The following is a 19,051-nucleotide window of genomic DNA, read 5'->3' as shown; positions in this document are numbered from 1 at the left end:
ATTAAAATGAAGGAGGGGATCTTAGTTTTTTGAGGACATGTATTTTGAAGTAACACTCTTTTATGGTTGAGTTAATGAATTTTTTTAGGTTTAGATGGTTGTCAATGGTGACGCCAAGGTCACGTACATGTTGCAAGAAAGATGTGGGAGAGGGAAGGGAGTTGCTATCTGGGGATGGTGTAATGTTATTGTGGGCAGATATGATGAGGAATTCCATTTTGGTAGTGTTAAGAGCTAGGTGCAGATTTGTGAGGAGATCGTTTATTGCGGTAAGGCAGTTTTCCCATGTATGGAGGGCTTTGGAGAGGGAATCCATGATAGGGATAAGGATTTGGACATAGTCAGCGTATATAAAGTGCATAAGGCCTAGATCCGATAGGAGTTGGCAAAGGGGCAGGAGGTAGATGTTGAAAAGTTTGAATGAGAGTGAGGATCCTTGTGGGACACCTTGTGTTAGTTTGATGGGGTTAGATTCTGTTTCCTATTCTGACTTTGTAATGCCTATTCTCAAGATAAGATTTGAACCAGAGCAGACTTGTTCCTGTAATAACAATTTCTGTGAGGCGGTTAATTAGAATGTTGTGGTTTATGGTATCAAAGGCGGACGAGATGTCAAGCAAGGCGAGTATATTGATGTGATTGATTAGTTTGACTTTTGCAATTACTATTTAAGCTCATGTGATATGGGGCTTATTTCAAATGGTGTTACTATGGAGTAGGCAACTGTTTAAATCTCTCTACTCTCTCTATTAAATGTAAGTGCACAATATTTGTTTTGTGGTATTCTTGGTTATTAGTAATATATGAATGTGGTTTTAATATTGATCTTTTATTTTTAGTGATTCCACATGGGGGACTTTGGTTAATTTTTATAATGCCTCCAAAGAAGACTTTTGGTGAAACATGTTGGGCTAATAATTTGGTCATTGTGTAGGTGTTCTGCCTGCAATTGGATCTACATTGAAACTGGTCTAACAGGATTACCTTGATCATGGTGTGAGTGATGTTGCTCACTGTAGAATTGATATCGACTTTATCCATTGGAGTTTTCTATTTTTGGCATCTATTTTGAAGTCGTTTGGAGCCAGCAATTCATAAAGAAATTCTACGGTTTCAAAAGTTTGAACCTCTCAATGCTGGGTCCTTATCTGTTTGAAGACTGCACATTGTTAACGAGCTGAGCTGATTACAACAAAGTTTTCATGCAAAGAATTGATACTATGGACTTTGCTGATGGTTAAGAACATAAGAAATTGCCATGCTGGGTCAGACCAAGGGTCCATCAAGCCCAGCATCCTGTTTCCAACAGAGGCCAAACCAGGCCACAAGAACCTGGCAATTAGAAGATCCCATGCTACTGATACAACTAATAGCAGTGGCTATTCCCTAAGTAAACTTCATTAATAACAATTAATGGACTTCTCCTCCAAGAACTTATCCAAACCTTTTTTGAACCCAGCTACACTAACTGCACTAACCACATACTCTGGCAACAAATTCTAGCACTTTATTGTGCGTTGAGTGAAAAAGAATTTTCTCTGATTAGTCTTAAATGTGCTACTTGCTAACTTCATGGAATGCCCCCTAGTCCTTCTATTATTCGAAAGTGTAAATAACTGAGTCACATCTACTCATTCAAGACCTTGCATGATCTTAAAGACCTCTATCGTATCCCCCCTTAGTTGTCTTTTCTCCAAGCTGAACAGCCCTAACCTATTCAGCCTTTCCTCATAGAGGAGCTGTTCCCTCCCCTTTATCATTTTGGTTGCCCTTCTCTGTACCTTCTCCATCGCAACTATATCTTTTTTGAGATGCGGCAACCAGAATTGTACACAGTATTCAAGGTGCGGTCTCACCATGGAGTGATACAGAGGCATTATGAAATTTTCTGTTTTATTAACCATTCCCTTCCTAATAATTCCTAGCATTCTGTTTGCTTTTTTGACTGCCGCAGCACACTGAGCTGACGATTTTAAAGTATTATCCACTATGATGCCTAGATCTTTTTCCTGGGTGGTAGCTCCTAATATGGAACCTAACATCGTGTAACTACAGCAAGGGTTATTTTTCCCTATATGCAACACTTGCACTTGTTCACATTACATTTCATCTGCCATTTGGATGCCCAATCTTCCAGTCTTGCAAGGTCCTCCTGTAATGTACACAGTCTGCTTGTGATTTAACTACTCTGAATAATTTTGTACCATCTGCAAATTTGATAACCTCACTCATTGTATTCCTTTCCAGATCATTTATAAATATATTGAAAAGCACTGGTCCAAGTACAGATCCCTGAAGCACTCCACTGTTTACCCCTTTTCCACTGAGAAAATTTACCATTTAATCTCTCTCTCTCTCTTTTGTTGTAGATAAGCTAGGCTGGATCACCAGAAGCACAAAAACAGCATTTGCAAAAACATTGCATAGCTCGATAAAGCCCTATTGCACGGCTTTACGCAAATGAAAAAGGTGTAGTTAAAGCCATGTGATATGACTTGGCCCCAAACTCCTCCCGCTTTTCTGATTTGCATCGCACTATGCATTATTTACAGAAGGACTAGGGTGCATTCTGTGAAGTTAGCAAGTAACACATTTAAAACAAATCGGAGAAAATTCTTTTTCACTCAACTTACAATTAAGTTCTGGAATTTGTTGCCAGAGGATGTGGTTAGTGCAGTTAGTGTAGTTGGGTTCAAAAAAGGTTTGGATAAGTTCTTGGAGGAGAAGTCCATTAACAGCTATTAATCAAGTTTACTTAGGGAATGGCCACTGCTATTAATTGCATCAGTAGCAAGGGATCTTCTTGATGTTTAGGTAATTGTCAGGTTCTTGTGGCCTGGTTTGGCCTCTGTTGGAAACAGGATGCTGGGCTTGATGGACCCTTGGTCTGACCCAGCATGGCAATTTCTTATGTTCCTATGTTTTAATGGCATTTTCGTATGTGTTAAATGTGTTTTCGCTTGCGTTAAAGGTGTTTTTTCATCAAAAACTCCTTAACACATGCGAAAACGCCATATAGCACTTTGATAAATGACCCCCTAAGTTTGTAACTAGGATTGCAATGATTGTAAAGCTTTTTCAATGAATTATTATATTGAGGAAGCTAGGATCTGGCTATAAGTGTCTCCAAATGAAAAGTAACACTCTTGAAAAAAACTATATTGTGATTAAGTGCATTTAATTGTGAGAAGATTATAAGGCTTACCTTTATTGACTAGCGAGTGAATTGGCATGTATGATGAAAAAAGTACAGCGGGAATGTTGGGGACAACATCCATCTTCAGCAGGGGAATGTAAATAAGGTTCCGCAAAAGAAGTAAGGACAAATAATGATTACCTGGGTCCTTTGCAAGTCCCTGAAAGCTAGAGGTAGAGTATAAGCAGGGCCTATGTGTGTCCACAGGAATTTTCATGGCAGCAAGTGAGGAAAGCTCTCCATGGAAGAAGAGGCTCCATGAGAGAGAGGTAGTGTTGGGCACAATGCTTGCTGTGGGAGCAGGCCTAGAGATAAGGGAGGGCCAGTGCCGGAAAAGAGGCACTGAGAGGAGGGGTTATAGCAGTAGCAGCAGCAGCTGTAGGCCACAATGAAAAAAGGAGTCAGGGAAATGCTGCCTTTGAGCGAGAGGCTCAGAGTGACAGCTAAGACTGGAGTGTCATGGTCATGTGCAGGCTAGGCAGTGGGCAATGTCAGTGAAATAGACCAGGAACCACAATGCAAGAACAGCTAATGGGGAAGAGACAGTGAAGAAGGAGTGGCGTCAGGCAGTTGCGAAGAGTTGGCCCTCCCTGGGGCACTCAAACTTGTCATGAGAGGTGGTATTGGTGGCAGGAGAGGCAGTAAGCTGAGAGACAGGCTGCAGCCACTGCTGGCTTCCTCTTCCTGCAGCTCCCAGGCCACAGTGATGAGTGAGAGGGATGGAGAGACATAGCACTGCCATGGTTTTGAGAAAAAATTAGGAAATTGGCTTTGGAGCTTTAGGGAAACCATGAAGCAGTGAGTACAACTAGGCCATGATCCTACTGACATCATCAATGATGACAGTGTGATCCACGGACCTTGGTGGGGCACTGCCAAAACTTTAAAAATAAAATTAAGCTAAAACGAATATGGTGATCAGGTAAGGGGACTCTGTGTACTTGATGGCCCCCATCTCCTGACCCATGGAGCAAGTAAGTATGTCCCAATGGATGCCAAGTCAATTTTTAGGTTAAAATCCCTCTGAGGCACCAGAAAACTGGGAATGTTGGTAGTGGCTACCAGAGGGGAGCCACGGATATAAATCTTTGTGAATACTTTTACCTTAGGACGTTCTGAAAGGGAAAAGTATGTTCCCACTTCCCAAAGTCCATGGCAAAAAGTACTCATGGACCTCACACCTACCCAAATAATTTTCAAAATTATCCCCCATTAGAAATATTTGCTGATGGAAAAAAACTGGACGAAATAACAGAATATGAATATCTGGGTGGATCTCAGGTGATGGGAAATGCTTAACCAGAGGGGCAGATTTTCAAAGGGGTACGCGCATAAGATACCACGTACCCCCTGAAAACCTGTCCCAAGTTCCCCTTGCGCGTGCCGAGCCTATGTTGAATAGGCTCGGCGGCGTGCGCAAGCCCCGGGACGCGCATAGGTCCCAGGGCTTTCCTGGGGGGGGGGGGGGGGGGGGCGTGTCGGGAGGCATGTCGCGGCAGCATGTCATTCGGGGTGGGGCCACGGGCGTGGTTCCAGCCCGGGGGCATGGCCGAGGCCTCTGATACAGCTCCCGGGCCGGGGAATCGCGCAGGCGGCGTGTGTGAGTTACACCTGCCTCTGGCAGGCGCAACTTTTAAAACAAAGGTAGGGGGGTTTAGATAGGGCTGGGGGGGGGTTAGGTAGGGGAAGGGAGGGGAAGGTGCGGGGGGGGGGTGGAAGGAAAGTTCCCTCCGAGGCGCTCTGATTTCAGAGCGGCCTCGGAGGGAATGGAGGCAGCCTGCGCGGCTCAGCACGCGCAGGCTGCTGATTTGGGGCAGCCTTGCACGCGCCGACCCCGGATTTTAAAGGATACGCACGGCTATGTACTTTTATAAAATATACCCCAGAGTGAATAGAAGGAATGGGAAGGCAAAAGCTGATTTCTTAGGAGTATTATGGATTTAAAAGGTAAAAGGAAAAGGCAGCACAAGGCAATCTTCTGGCTGAGGCAAAGGATGAAATAGTTCTCCCCAGGATTTGAACCCTGGCTTCTCTTGTTTGCAATCCACTGCTCTAACCACTCAGTTTTTGGGCCTGTTATTTTTTGTTCTCAGTCTTTGGCATTTTCACTAGGGGGTTCAGGAGAAATGTTTAATGGGACGGGGTGGTCTTTGGCTGCCCTACCTCCTAGGTCTAGAAATAGGACTCCTCCATTCCCTACTGCCTGCCTCCCACCCTTCTCCAGGATCTGCCCCTGGGGGTGTGAGAGGTTGGTGAATGGTGGGTAACATGGAATAGACTTAGTTTTTGGGTTCTTGCCAGGTTCTTAAGGCCTGGATTGGAAACAGGATGCTGGGCTTGATGGACCCTTGGTCTGACCCAGTATGGCATGTTCTTACGTTCTTATGTTCATACACACACCTCTTTCATACATACACAAACTCACTCATACACACACTCACCCCCTCTCATACACACACTCACCCCCTCTCATACACACACTCACCCCCTCTCATACAGGCACTCCCACCCTCCCTCCCTCTCTCTCATATAGACACCCACCCTTTCAATGCCCCATCCTCTCTTATGCATACACACCCCCTTCATACACACTCAGAAAGTCTCCCTCACACATAGGCACTCACTCTCACAGGGCAAGTCTCTATCAAACACACATTTTAGACCTTTTCTCTGGCTGCATTGCAAGGCCTCTTCGGTCGCCGGCTGTGGGGAAAACACTGGGAGCACTGCAGTGACTCTTATTTGTCTACTGGACCTTCCTTTTGCTGGCAGGAAGTGAAAACCCTGCCAGAATGTCACAATTCCACGCTGCCGCAGGACACCGGGTCCTTCCTTTTGATGGTGGGAAGTGGGAACCCCGCCAGCACGTGTCTGCTCCACGCTGCCAGAATTGCAGGTTTTCCTGTCACCAGAGTTTGCCTGAATGAAGGGGGAGACGGCTGTGGCAGGATGGTTTCAGGGGGCAATGTTGCCACCTCAAAATCTTGCCGCCTGAAGCAGCCACCTTACCCTACCTCATTATAGAACCTCAATGATCTTCTCAGTGGTAGCAACAGTGATGGATTTAGGATTCTTGCCACCTTAGGCACTTTCACCACACTTCCACCTCACCCCCCCACCCCATGGAGAAGGGAGAACGGAGCAGAAGGACTAAGGTACAGCATTCTCTGCTTCAAGCTCACCTCCTCCCCTGATGTCCCTGAATGACAGGAGGAGAGGGGCTGGATTAGGGAGCAGCGATGGCTTTTCCTTGCTCCCTGCTGTCTGCTCTGGCCTCAACCCTCTCCTCCTGTTCTCTGCATAAGAACATAAGAAAATGCCATACTGGGTCAGGCCAAGGGTCCATCAAGCCCAGCATCCTGTTTCCAACAGTGGCGAATCCAGGCCATAAGAACCTGGCAAGTACCCAAAAACTAAGGGGCAGATTTTCAAAGGGATACGCGCGTACCCCCCGAAAACCTACCCCAAACCCCCCCTGCGCGCGCCGAGCCTATTTTGCATAGGCTTGGTGGCGCGCGCAAGCCCCGGGACGCGCATAAGTCCCGGGGCTTGCCTGGAGGGGCGTGGTGGGGCGTGGCAGGGGCGTAGCGCGAGTGACGCGGCGTTTCGGGGGCGGGCCACGAGTGACGCAGTGTTTCGGGGGCGGCGTCACGGGCGTGGTTTCGGCCCGGGGGCGTTCTGGGGGTGGCCTCCGGACCAGCCCCCGGACCGGAACTCGGAGCGTGGCAGCCGGCTCGGCACGCGCAAAGTTACGCCTGCTGGAAGCAGGCGTAAATTTGCCGACAAAGTACGAATGTGTGCGCAGATTTATAAAATCTGCCTCTGAGTCTATTCCATGTAACCATTGCTAATGGTAGTGGCTATTCTCTAAGTGAACTTAATAGCAGGTAATGGACTTCTCCTCCAAGAACTTATCCAATCCTTTTTTAAACACAGCTATACTAACTGCACTAACCACTTCCTCTGGCAACAAATTCCAGAGTTTAATTGTGCGTTGAGTAAAAAAGAACTTTCTCCGATTAGTTTTAAATGTACCACATGCCAACTTCATGGAATGCCCCCTAGTCTTTCTATTATCCGAAAGAGTAAATAACCGATTCACATCTACCCATTCTAGACCTCTCATGATTTTAAACTTCTATGTATATAACATTGTAAATAATTGCTCTTTCTGATCTATCTCCTTTTCTTTTATTGCTCCCAGTTGTGTACATCCCTGTTTTATTGTAACTACAAGATTTGAAGCTCCACACCTGTTAAAGTTCTTATATTGTATTATTTTTTCACCCCTCGTTAAATGTAAACCAGCATGATGTGATGCCTATCGTGAATGCCGGTATAAAAAAACACTAAATAAAATAAATAAATCTCTATCATATCCCCCCTCAGCCGTCTCTTCTCCAAGCTGAAAAGCCCTAACCTCTTTAGTCTTTCCTCATAGGGGAGTTGTTCCATTCCCCTTATCATTTTGGTTGCCCTTCTCTGTACCTTCTCCATCGCAACCATATCTTTTTTGAGATGCGGCGACCAGAAATGTACACAGTATTCAAGGTGTGGTCTCACCATGGAGCGATACAGAGGCATTATGACATTTTCCGTTTTATTCACCATTCCTTTTCTAATAATTCCCAACATTCTGTTTGCTTTTTTGACTGCCGCAGCACACTGAGCCGACGATTTCAATGTGTTATCCACTATGACGCCTAGATCCCTTTCTTGGGTGGTAGCACCTAATATGGAACCCAACATTATGTAATTATAGCATGGGTTATTTTTCCCTATATGCATCACCTTGCACTTATCCACATTAGGGGGTGGATTTTAAGAGCCCTGCTCGCCTAAATCCGCCCAAAACCGGGCGGATTTAGGCGAGCAGGGCCCTGCGCGCCGGTGAGCCTATTTTACATAGGCCTACCGGCGCGCGCAGAGCCCTGGGACTCACGTAAGTCCCGGGGTTTTCGGAGGGGGGCGTGTTGGGGGCGTGTCGTGGGCGGGGCCGAGCGCCGTGCCGTTTTCGGGGCGTGTCGGCAGCGTTTTGGGTGCAGGCCCGGGGGCGTGGTTATGGCCCGGGGCGGTCCGGGGGCGTGGCTGCGCCCTCCGTACCCGCCCCCAGGTCGCGTCCCAGCGCGCTAGGGGCCCGCTGGCGCGCGGGGATTTACGTCTCCCTCTGGGAGGCGTAAATCCCCCGACAAAGGTAAGGGGGGGGGGTTTAGACAGGGCCGGGGGGGTGGGTTAGGTAGAGGAAGGGAGGGGAAGGTGAGGGGAGGGTGTTAGAGGATTCCCTCCAAGGCCACTCCGATTTCGGAGCGGCCTTGGAGGGAACGGGGGTAGGTTGCGTGGCTCGGCGCGCGCCGGCTATACGTAATCGATAGCCTTGCGCGCGCCGATCCAGGATTTTAGCGGATACGCGCGACTACGCGCGTATCTACTAAAATCCCGCGTACTTTTGCTTGCGCCTGATGCGCCAGCAAAAGTACACGAACGCGCCGTGTTTGAAAATCTACCCCTAAATTTCATTTGCCATTTGGATGCCCAATTTTCCAGTCTCACAAGGTCTTCCTGTAATTTATCACAATCTGCTTGTGATTTAACTACTCTGAACAATTTTGTGTCATCTGCAAATTTGATTATCTCACTCGTCGTATTTCTTTCCAGATCATTTATAAATATATTGAACAGTAAGGGTCCCAATACAGATCCCTGAGGCACTCCACTGTCCACTCCCTTCCACTGAGAAAATTGCCCATTTAATCCTACTCTCTGTTTCCTGTCTTTTAGCCAGTTTGCAATCCACGAAAGGACATCGCCACCTATCCCATGACTTTTTACTTTTCCTAGAAGCCTCTCATGAGGAAATTTGTCAAACGCCTTCTGAAAATCCAAGTACACTACATCTACCGGTTCACCTTTATCCACATGTTTATTAACTCCTTCAAAAAAGTGAAGCAGATTTGTGAGGCAAGACTTGCCCTGGGTAAAGCCATGCTGACTTTGTTCCATTAAACCATGTCTTTCTATATGTTCTGTGATTTTGATGTTTAGAACATGTTCCACTATTTTTCCTGGCACTGAAGTCAGGCTAACCGGTCTGTGGTTTCCCGGATCGCCCCTGGAGCCCTTTTTAAATATTGGGGTTACATTTGCTATCCTCCAGTCTTCAGGTACAATGGATGATTTTAATGATAGGTTACAAATTTTTACTAATAGGTCTGAAATTTCATTTTTTAGTTCCTTCAGAACTCTGGGGTGTATACCATCCGGTCCAGGTGATTTACTACTCTTCAGTTTGTCAATCAGGTCTACCACATCTTCTAGGTTCACAGTGATTTGATTCAGTCCATCTGAATCATTACCCATGAAAACCTTCTCCATTACGGTTACCTGGATAGTGGGGCTGGAATAGGGAACAGATCTGTTTTTCTTTGCTCTGTCCCTTCTAGCCTCACCCTTCTTCTCCTAGGAGGGGAAGGGTTGGAACAGGAAGCAGAAAGCAGTTGTCTGCTGAGTGAGATTCAGCACAGTTGAGAGGCAGCAAATCTTCAATTGGCCTGCTGCCAATGGTCTCTGCAAGGAGTGACTAGGTGTGTGCCAACGTTTTTTCATGTGAGAACAATTGCTCATGTGCTCAGCTTAGACGGAATTATGCCTGATGCCCCCCAGAATTATGCTACACTAAGCATGGGCCTAGAAGGCCAATTGGCAAATCCAGGCGTGCGTATGATAGGGGAGTGAAACATGGATGTATAGTAGAGAAATGCTAAAGAAAATCCAGGTATTTGATTACAGTGCTGTGGAGTCTCCCCCTGTATCTCTCTCTTTTTCCCAGGGAAGGAAATAGTTACAGTTCACTTACTGTCTTCAATTCCCTTACCTATGAAGCAGGTGCTGTGTACGGATGGGTTAAGACTCTAAGGTGATTAATGCATCCCAGTGGGGCTATGAAGGGATGTTATATATCACCGCTGCCTGATCAGGCTCTATCTGCAATTTCAGCTACAGCTCTAGTTCCTTGCAAGTTAAGATCTCGCCCATTCTCTGGCCTGGGCAGGATTTGGTGGGTTGGTGGAGTGCACTGAATAAACAAATCCTTACCTTTCAATAACAAAAACCTGATTTTAGCTGGGTACATCTTTTAAATATCCATTTCTTTTCCCCTCTATCCAAGATCCTTTCCGTGCTTTGAAGTTAATTTTTTGCCCTAAGTTTTTCAGCCGTTTTTTCTCCAGAGCTTATCGACCTCTTTATCCTCGTATTTCCTCTCTTAATATAAATATGTCTTGCTCTTTTTTTTTAGCTCCTTTTAGCCCACTGTTTTTCCAATTCACCTACTTCGACCAACCCTGCCAGCACCTCCTTAAGGCACTTCCCCATCCCTCTAAAGCCAGGGCTTTTGAAATCCAGGACTTGCACTGCTCGAGTGACTCCTCTCTGCCTTGGGCTTTCATCTCAGGCCACACCGGCTGCTGAACACTGGCGCTCAGGTGAGCTCCTTCCTGGACATTGCTGAAGCTTTCTGCATCCGTAAGTACTAGGTCCGGTATCGCAGCGCTAGAAAATGCTCTGCAATTGCTTTATTTATTTAAATTACCATTTCTTTTTATTATAACTCTATGTTAATCTGATTTTTATTAAAGCCAATTACTTTGCCAACTGAGTGTGAGACAAGTTTTGCTGTATCAGTCTGGGTGGGCGCAGTCGTTAGATTGTGCAGTAATTAGCGGGAATGGCCTTTGCCACTCTTAGCTCCTGGCATCATTCATTTATTTATTTATTTATTTATGAGCTTTTCTTTACCGACATTCGTACAGCACATCATGCCGGTTTACAATGAACTGAAAGGAGGAAAATTACAATAAACGAGGGGAGGGGAGAGTGGGCAAGCAAGAAAGGGGAGAAGAGGGAAGGGGAGGAGATGAGGTGGAAGTAAAGGAAGGAGATGGAAATCAATAATAAACTGGGTACAAAGGAACTGCGTACCAGATAGAAGTGAATGCAATAGGAACTATATACATCTTATATATCACTATATACATCTATAGACATCATCTCTAGACATCATCAGAGATCTAGCAGCATTTACACAGTAATGCAGCGTTTCCCACCCAGGGTGCTTGGGATGTGACTCACCGTGAGTGCTGGGAGCAGCAGCAGTGGAGGAGCTCTGGCAGCCACACGCAGGAGGCAAAGTAACTAACTTAGGGACTATTTTATTAAGGCTTTTCTCCCATTCTATGTCTTTGGAAAAATGCTTAGTAAATGAGGCCCTTTATCTGGCTGCCTGCACCACACCAATGTCTCCCCTTTTCTCCACTTGTAATAGGGACAGCTGGTCCATTGTGCTGGGTTCATCTGTGTCTCTGTCCCCTCTTCCTTTCTTTTAAATTTTGGAAAAGATACTGTGCGTTCTTAGCTCTTATTTTGGCCATATAAGTTCTTTCCGTATCTGCAATGTCTGCTCCATGGAGGTTGGTTTGCCACTGAATATTTTTTTAATATAGGTGTGCCTTAGGATTGAAAAGGTTGGTAAATAGTACCCTAAGCACATTCCTTGATTTATAGACTCGTATCCCATTTAAGAGTGCAGGAGACTTTTTCACAAGAAAAACCAATCAAGGATTTATTTAAAACAAAGGAGTTACCCTTATCAACAGATTAATTATTGTCCCCTTACAGGTCATTGCCAAATTAACATTAAATATACCACAAACATTTAAAGGATTTTAATTTACACATCCCTACTCCCTTAGCAACCTAACTTAACTGAGAACTCAAGAACAGTAAGATGCAGTAGTGAGATGTGTGTATTCCAGTCTTTTGTACTGAGTGCCACAAGTATGATTATGTACCAGTTGGTGAGAGGTGTATGAGTTCTTGGCTCTCAGAGAATGAGTCCAACCTCTGGACAGCAGAGTGACAGACCTGGAGGAGTTGAGACTGACAGAGAGGTTTATAAAGGAGATCTTCCCGGACATAGCATTTATTTATTTATTTTATTTAAAGGTTTTTTTTATACCGAGGTATGGCTAGATGCCTTCACCCCAGTTTACATGTACAACAACCAATTACATTTGAAAGTAAACATTTAACAGTAACTGAGTCTAAGAAGTAAGATGGGAGAATTAGAATGTATAGCAGTAAATGATGACATAGACTTAATTGGCATCTCAGAGACATGGTGGAAAGAGGATAACCAATGGGACAGTGCTATACCGGGGTACAAATTATATCGCAATGACAGAGAGGAGCACTCGGGAGGAGGTGTGGCGCTTTATGTCCAGGATGGCATAGAGTCCAACAGGATAAACATCCTGCATGAGACTAAATACAAAATTGAATCTTTATGGGTAGAAATCCCTTGTGTGTCGGGGAAGACTATAGTGATAGGGGTATACTACCGTCCACCTGGTCAAGATGGTGAGACGGACAGTGAAATGCTAAGAGAAATTAGGGAAGCTAACCAAATTGGTAGTGCAGTAATAATGGGAGACTTCAATTACCAAAAACACAACAAGTGCAGAAGTCTTATCAGATCCAAAATTTATTAGAATTCTAACACAGTTCATATGGCAACTCCACTGTAAATTTTTGTGTATAATTCCAAGCACAAGTAGGGGTCCCCCGACACGGACCCCGTGTTTCGCCCACTGGCTGCGTCAGGAGGGACAACACCATGAAATGACAAATCTAAAAGTAAAAATTAAATTTTTAACATGGATCCTACAGATACACATGGGTACAGACCAAAAATAATATATCATGATCATATTTAAAATTCCACATACCTTCAATAGTTTTGACAACAGGTTAACAGGGAGTGCAAATCCCAAATCACCAGGCTGGCCTTTTAAACGCCAAACCACAATTTGGCGCGAATATCAAGAACCAATCAAATTGCGAGAATGGAAAGCCAATCAGATCGCGGCAGGTAAGACGGTAACCATTAAGTGAAGAAACTCCACTCTATTCCATTATTTAAGCCACCAGGGGTCACTGTGTCAAGAAGATAGATCCATCTCTGTTCCTTTTGTAACAATAATTCAGAAAAATTGCCACCCCGTGATGGGGGACAGACCACATCCAAAACAAAGAATCTTAAATTTGTGATTTGATGTTGTTGTTGTATCCAGTGTTCCACCAGCGGCTCGTTCTCCCTCCTATTTTTTATGTTTGATCTATGTTCGATGATACAGGTTTTAATCATACGTTTCGTCTTGCCTACATAAAATTTATTACATGGACAATATATTATGTACACAACCCCCGTGGTTGTACAATCGGAGGTACCTCGAAGCAAAATAGCTTTAGATGTTACAGGATGAATAAATTCAGATATATCCATTGTTAAGGAACAGACTGTACAGTGGCCACATGGTTTGTGGCCACCACTATTCACAGAGGAAACCGGATATTGAACAGTATGAACCAACATATCTTTTAGATTTTTACCCCTTCGATACGTGAATCGAAGAGATGCTTGAAAAAACTGATCCAATGATAATGCTGTCCAATGCTTGCGGATCAAATCCGAAATGTTCCTGCTCTGTACTGAAAAAGGCAAAATACAATTAATAGAATTATCTTCAGATGTATTTTTCGGTAAAAATAAAAGATCTCTATTAACATATAATGCCCATTTGAAAGCCCGTTTCAAAATTTTATATGGGTACCCCCGCTGGGTAAACTGAAGCATCATCTGCTTAGCTTGGGAAATATATTCATCTTTTGAAGAACATAGACGTCGCAGCCTCAAGAATTGTCCCGTAGGAGTATTTTGTTTTAAGAAACGTGGATGACAACTGTTGTATTGTAAAAGAGTGTTTTTGTCAGTCTGTTTACGGAAGATGGTCATTTTAAAACCATCTTTCAAAACAGAGATCAAGATATCCAGAAATGGAATGGTATGGGTCTGTATATCAAAATTAAATTGCAGGTGACTATTGCAGCTATTGAGCCAATCTAAGAATACAAAAAACTGTATATCTGTACCTGACCAGATTAAAAAAATATCATCGATATACCTCAACCAAGTTGTAAAAAATTGTGACCATGAAGATGAGTAGATAAATTGCTCCTCAAATTTAGCAACATACAAACAGGCTAGGCTAGGGGCCATTGTGGCACCCATCGCCGTGCCTTTAATTTGTTGGTAAAACTGTGACTCAAAAGTAAAAAAATTTTTGGTTAATGCTAGCCATGCTAAATCCATTAGAAATGCTGTGGGAGTCCGAATAGGATCAGGACGGGAGCTTAAAGTATCCTGGATAACATTTAAGGCTTCTAACTGGGGGATATTAGAATATAGTGACACAATATCCAAAGTAACTAGATAAACATTTGCATCAGTAGTATGTAGCTGGTCCAATAGTGAGATTAAATGTGAAGAGTCCCTTACATAGGATCTGATTTTCGGAACAAAGGGTCTCAAAAAATGATCAATAAATTTTGAGAGAGGCTCTAATAGGGAACCTATCCCCGACACAATTGGGCGCCCTGGTGGCTTTATAAGGGATTTGTGAACCTTCGGGAGGACATAAAATGCAGGTGTAATCGGATATTCACACTGTAGAAATTGAGCCTCCCGAGTGGTGATAAATTTGCGATCTGATGCTTCCTGTACCAAGGACCTTATCTCAGCTTGAATCGCCGGGGTGGGATCAATAGATAAAGGAATATAAAATGACCTATCATTTAATTGTTGAAAAATCTCAAAATCATAATCAGATTTGTTCAAAATAACAATCCCTCCACCCTTATCAGCCGGTTTAATCACTATCGCAGGATCATCTGCCAAAGATCTAATGGCTTGCCATTCACATTTGGAAAGATTAAAGAACACATAGTCATTTGAACAAGAAAGATGTTTTACATCAGTACGAACAAGTTTTTCAAATGCTGCCAATAGGGGATCAGGAGCCACATAGGGCACCAACCTTGATTTAGAGTATACCACAGACTGATCAATTGTCTGCGGACAATCAGCAAAATAGGATTTTAGTCTAAGAGTTCGAAAAAACCGATACAGATGAATCTGAACATTGAAATCATCATGCTTTACAGTTGGTACGAAAGAGAGACCTTTAATCAAAAGATCCCGCTCAGGATTTGATAACACTCTAGAGGATAAATTAAATATGACTTCATCAGGTTGTATTGTCACTGCCAAGGGTCTTGTTGACGTCTGGTAGCTCGTGTGATTCTTTGTTGGGCCGGCTGAGCGGGTGCAGCTCGGCTGCGACCCCGTAAATTTCGGGAGGGTTGTTGCAACTGGACCCCCCCTAAAAAAGGTTGTGCTGATGAACGTTCCAATAGTGAGGAAAATGCAGTATCTGATGAAGGAGCAGCAACCCGTTCCCTTTGTGCTGTAATCATCTCTTTGCCTGATGAATCGTCCGAGGAGGACTGAGCGAATGTTACCTTCCTTGCGGGGCGATTTGTAGCCATCCATTGATAGACGTAACCCTTGCAGTAATCGTACTCGTCCCGTTGAAATTTCCTGAATTTTGTTGCTTTTAAATCCGCTCTAAATTTCTCTAAATTCTCTTTAAATTCAGTATGCTGAAGGTCAAACTGTTCAACCGAAGAGTTTGTTTTAATATTCTCAATATGTGTTGTTAATTCTTCCATGTAATAAATTTTATGTAGGCAAGACGAAACGTATGATTAAAACCCGTATCATCGAACATAGATCAAACATAAAAAATAGGAGGGAGAACGAGCCTCTGGTGGAACACTGGATACAACAACAACATCAAATCACAGATTTAAGATTCTTTGTTTTGGATGTGGTCCATCCCCCATCACGGGGTGGCAATTTTTCTGAATTATTGTTATAAAAGGAACAGAGATGGATCTATCTTCTTGACACAGTGACCCCTGGTGGCTTAAATAATGAAATAGAATGGAGTTTCTTCACTTAATGGTTACCGTCTTACCTGCCGCGATCTGATTGGCTTTCCATTCTCGCAATTTGATTGGTTCTTGATATTCGCGCCAAATTGTGGTTTGGCGTTTAAAAGGCCAGCCCGGTGATTTGGGATTTGCACTCCCTGTTAACCTGTTGTCAAAACTATTGAAGGTATGTGGAATTTTAAATATGATCATGATATATTATTTTCGGTCTGTACCCATGTGTATATGTAGGATCCATGTTAAAAATTTAATTTTTACTTTTAGATTTGTCATTTCATGGTGTTGTCCCTCCCGACGCAGCCAGTGGGCGAAACACGGGGTCCGTGTCGGGGGACCCCTTCTTGTGCTTGGAATTATACACAAAAATTTACAGTGGAGTTGCCATATGAACTGTGTTAGAATTCTAATAAATTTTGGATCTGATAAGACTTCTGCACTTGTTGTGTTTTTGGACTTATATTGAAAGTGCAGACCCAGCCCGTGTGGTGTTTGGAAGACTTCAATTACCCCAATATAGACTGGGTAAATGTATCATCGGGTCACGCTAGAGAGATAACGTTCCTGGATGGAATAAATGATAGCTTTATGGAGCAATTGGTTCAGGAACCAACGAGAGAGGGAGCGATTTTAGATCTAATTCTCAGTGGAGCAAGGACTTGGTGAGAGAGGTAACGGTGGTGGGGCCGCTTGGCAATAGTGATCATAATATGATCAAATTTGATTTAATGACTGGAAAAGGAACAGTGTGCAAATCCAAGGCTCTCGTGCTAAACATTCAAAAGGGAAACTTTGATAAAATGAGAAAAATTGTTAGAAAAAAACTGAAAGGAGCAGCTACAAAAGTAAAACATGTCCAAGAGGTGTGGTCATTGTTAAAAAATACCATTCTAGAAGCACAGTCCAGATGTATTCCACACATTAAGAAAGGTGGAAAGAAGGTAAAACGATTACCGGCATGGTTAAAAGGGGAGGTGAAAGAAGCTATTTTAGCCAAAAGATCTTCATTCAAAAATTGGAAGAAGGATCCAACAGAAGAAAATAGGATAAAGCATAAATGTTGGCAAGTTAAATGTAAGAAATTGATAAGACAGGCTAAGAGAGAATTTGAAAAGAAGTTGGCTGTAGAGGCAAAAACTCACAGTAAAAACTTTTTTAAATATATCTGAAGCAGAAAGCCTGTGAGGGAGTCAGTTGGACCGTTAGATGATCGAGGGGTTAAAGGGGCACTTAGAGAAGATAAGGCCATTGCGGAAAGATTAAATGATTTCTTTGCTTCGGTGTTTACTGAAGAGGATGTTGGGGAGGTACCCGTAATGGAGAAGGTTTTCATGGGTAATGATTCAGATGGACTGAATCAAATAACGGTGAACCTAGAAGATGTGGTAGGCCTGATTGACAAACTGAAGAGTAGTAAATCACCTGGACCAGATGGTATACACCCCAGAGTTCTGAAGGAACTAAAAAATGAAATTTCAGACCTATTAATAAAAATGTGTAACCTATCATTAAAATCATCCATTGTACCTGAAGACTGGAGGATAGCAAATGTAACCCCAATATTTAAAAAGGGCTCCAGGGGCGATCCGGGAAACTACAGACCGGTTAGCCTGACTTCAGTGCCAGGAAAAATAGTGGAAAGTGTTCTAAACATCAAAATCACAGAACATATAGAAAGACATGGTTTAATGGAACAAAGTCAGCATGGCTTTACCCAGGGCAAGTCTTGCCTCACAAATCTGCTTCACTTTTTTGAAGGAGTTAATAAACATGTGGATAAAGGTGAACCGGTAGATATAGTATACTTGGATTTTCAGAAGGCGTTTGACAAAGTTCCTCATGAGAGGCTTCTAGGAAAAGTAAAAAGTCATGGGATAGGTGGCGATGTCCTTTCGTGGATTGCAAACTGGCTAAAAGACAGGAAACAGAGAGTAGGATTAAATGGGAAATTTTCTCAGTGGAAGGGAGTGGACAGTGGAGTGCCTCAGGGATCTGTATTGGGACCCTTACTTTTCAATATATTTATAAATGATCTGGAAAGAAATACGACGAGTGAGATAATCAAATTTGCAGATGACACAAAATTGTTCAGAGTAGTTAAATCACAAGCAGATTGTGATAAATTGCAGGAAGACCTTGTGAGACTGGAAAATTTGGCATCCAAATGGCAGATGAAATTTAATGTGGATAAGTGCAAGGTGATGCATATAGGGAAAAATAACCCATGCTATAGTTACACAATGTTGGGTTCCATATTAGGTGCTACAACCCAAGAAAGAGATCTAGGTGTCATAGTGGATAACACATTGAAATCGTCAGTACAGTGTGCTGCGGCAGTCAAAAAAGCAAACAGAATGTTGGGAATTATTAGAAAGGGAATGGTGAATAAAACGGAAAATGTCATAATGCCTCTGTATCGCTCCATGGTGAGACCGCACCTTGAATACTGTGTACAATTCTGGTCGCCGCATCTCAAAAAAGATATAATTGCGATGGAGAAGGTACAGAGAAGGGCTACCAAAATGATAAGGGGAATGGAACAACTCCCCTATGAGGAAAGACTAAAGAGGTTAGGACTTTTCAGCTTGGAGAAGAGACGACTGAGGGGGGATATGATAGAGGTGTTTAAGATCATGAGAGGTCTAGAACGGGTAGATGTGAATCGGTTATTTACTCTTTCGGATAATAGAAAGACTAGGGGGCACTTCATGAAGTTAGCATGGGGCACATTTAAAACAAATCGGCGAAAGTTCTTTTTTACTCAACGCACAATTAAACTCTGGAATTTGTTGCCAGAGGATGTGGTTAGTGCAGTTAGTGTAGCTGGGTTTAAAAAAGGATTGGATAAGTTCTTGGAGGAGAAGTCCATTACCTGCTATTAAGTTCACTTAGAGAATAGCCATTGCCATTAGCAACGGTAACATGGAATAGACTTAGTGTTTGGGTACT

Source organism: Rhinatrema bivittatum, chromosome 5 (genome assembly GCF_901001135.1).
Source record: "Rhinatrema bivittatum chromosome 5, aRhiBiv1.1, whole genome shotgun sequence".
In the NCBI taxonomy this organism is placed as follows: Eukaryota; Metazoa; Chordata; class Amphibia; order Gymnophiona; family Rhinatrematidae; genus Rhinatrema; species Rhinatrema bivittatum.
This window is presented reverse-complemented; position numbering follows the sequence as displayed.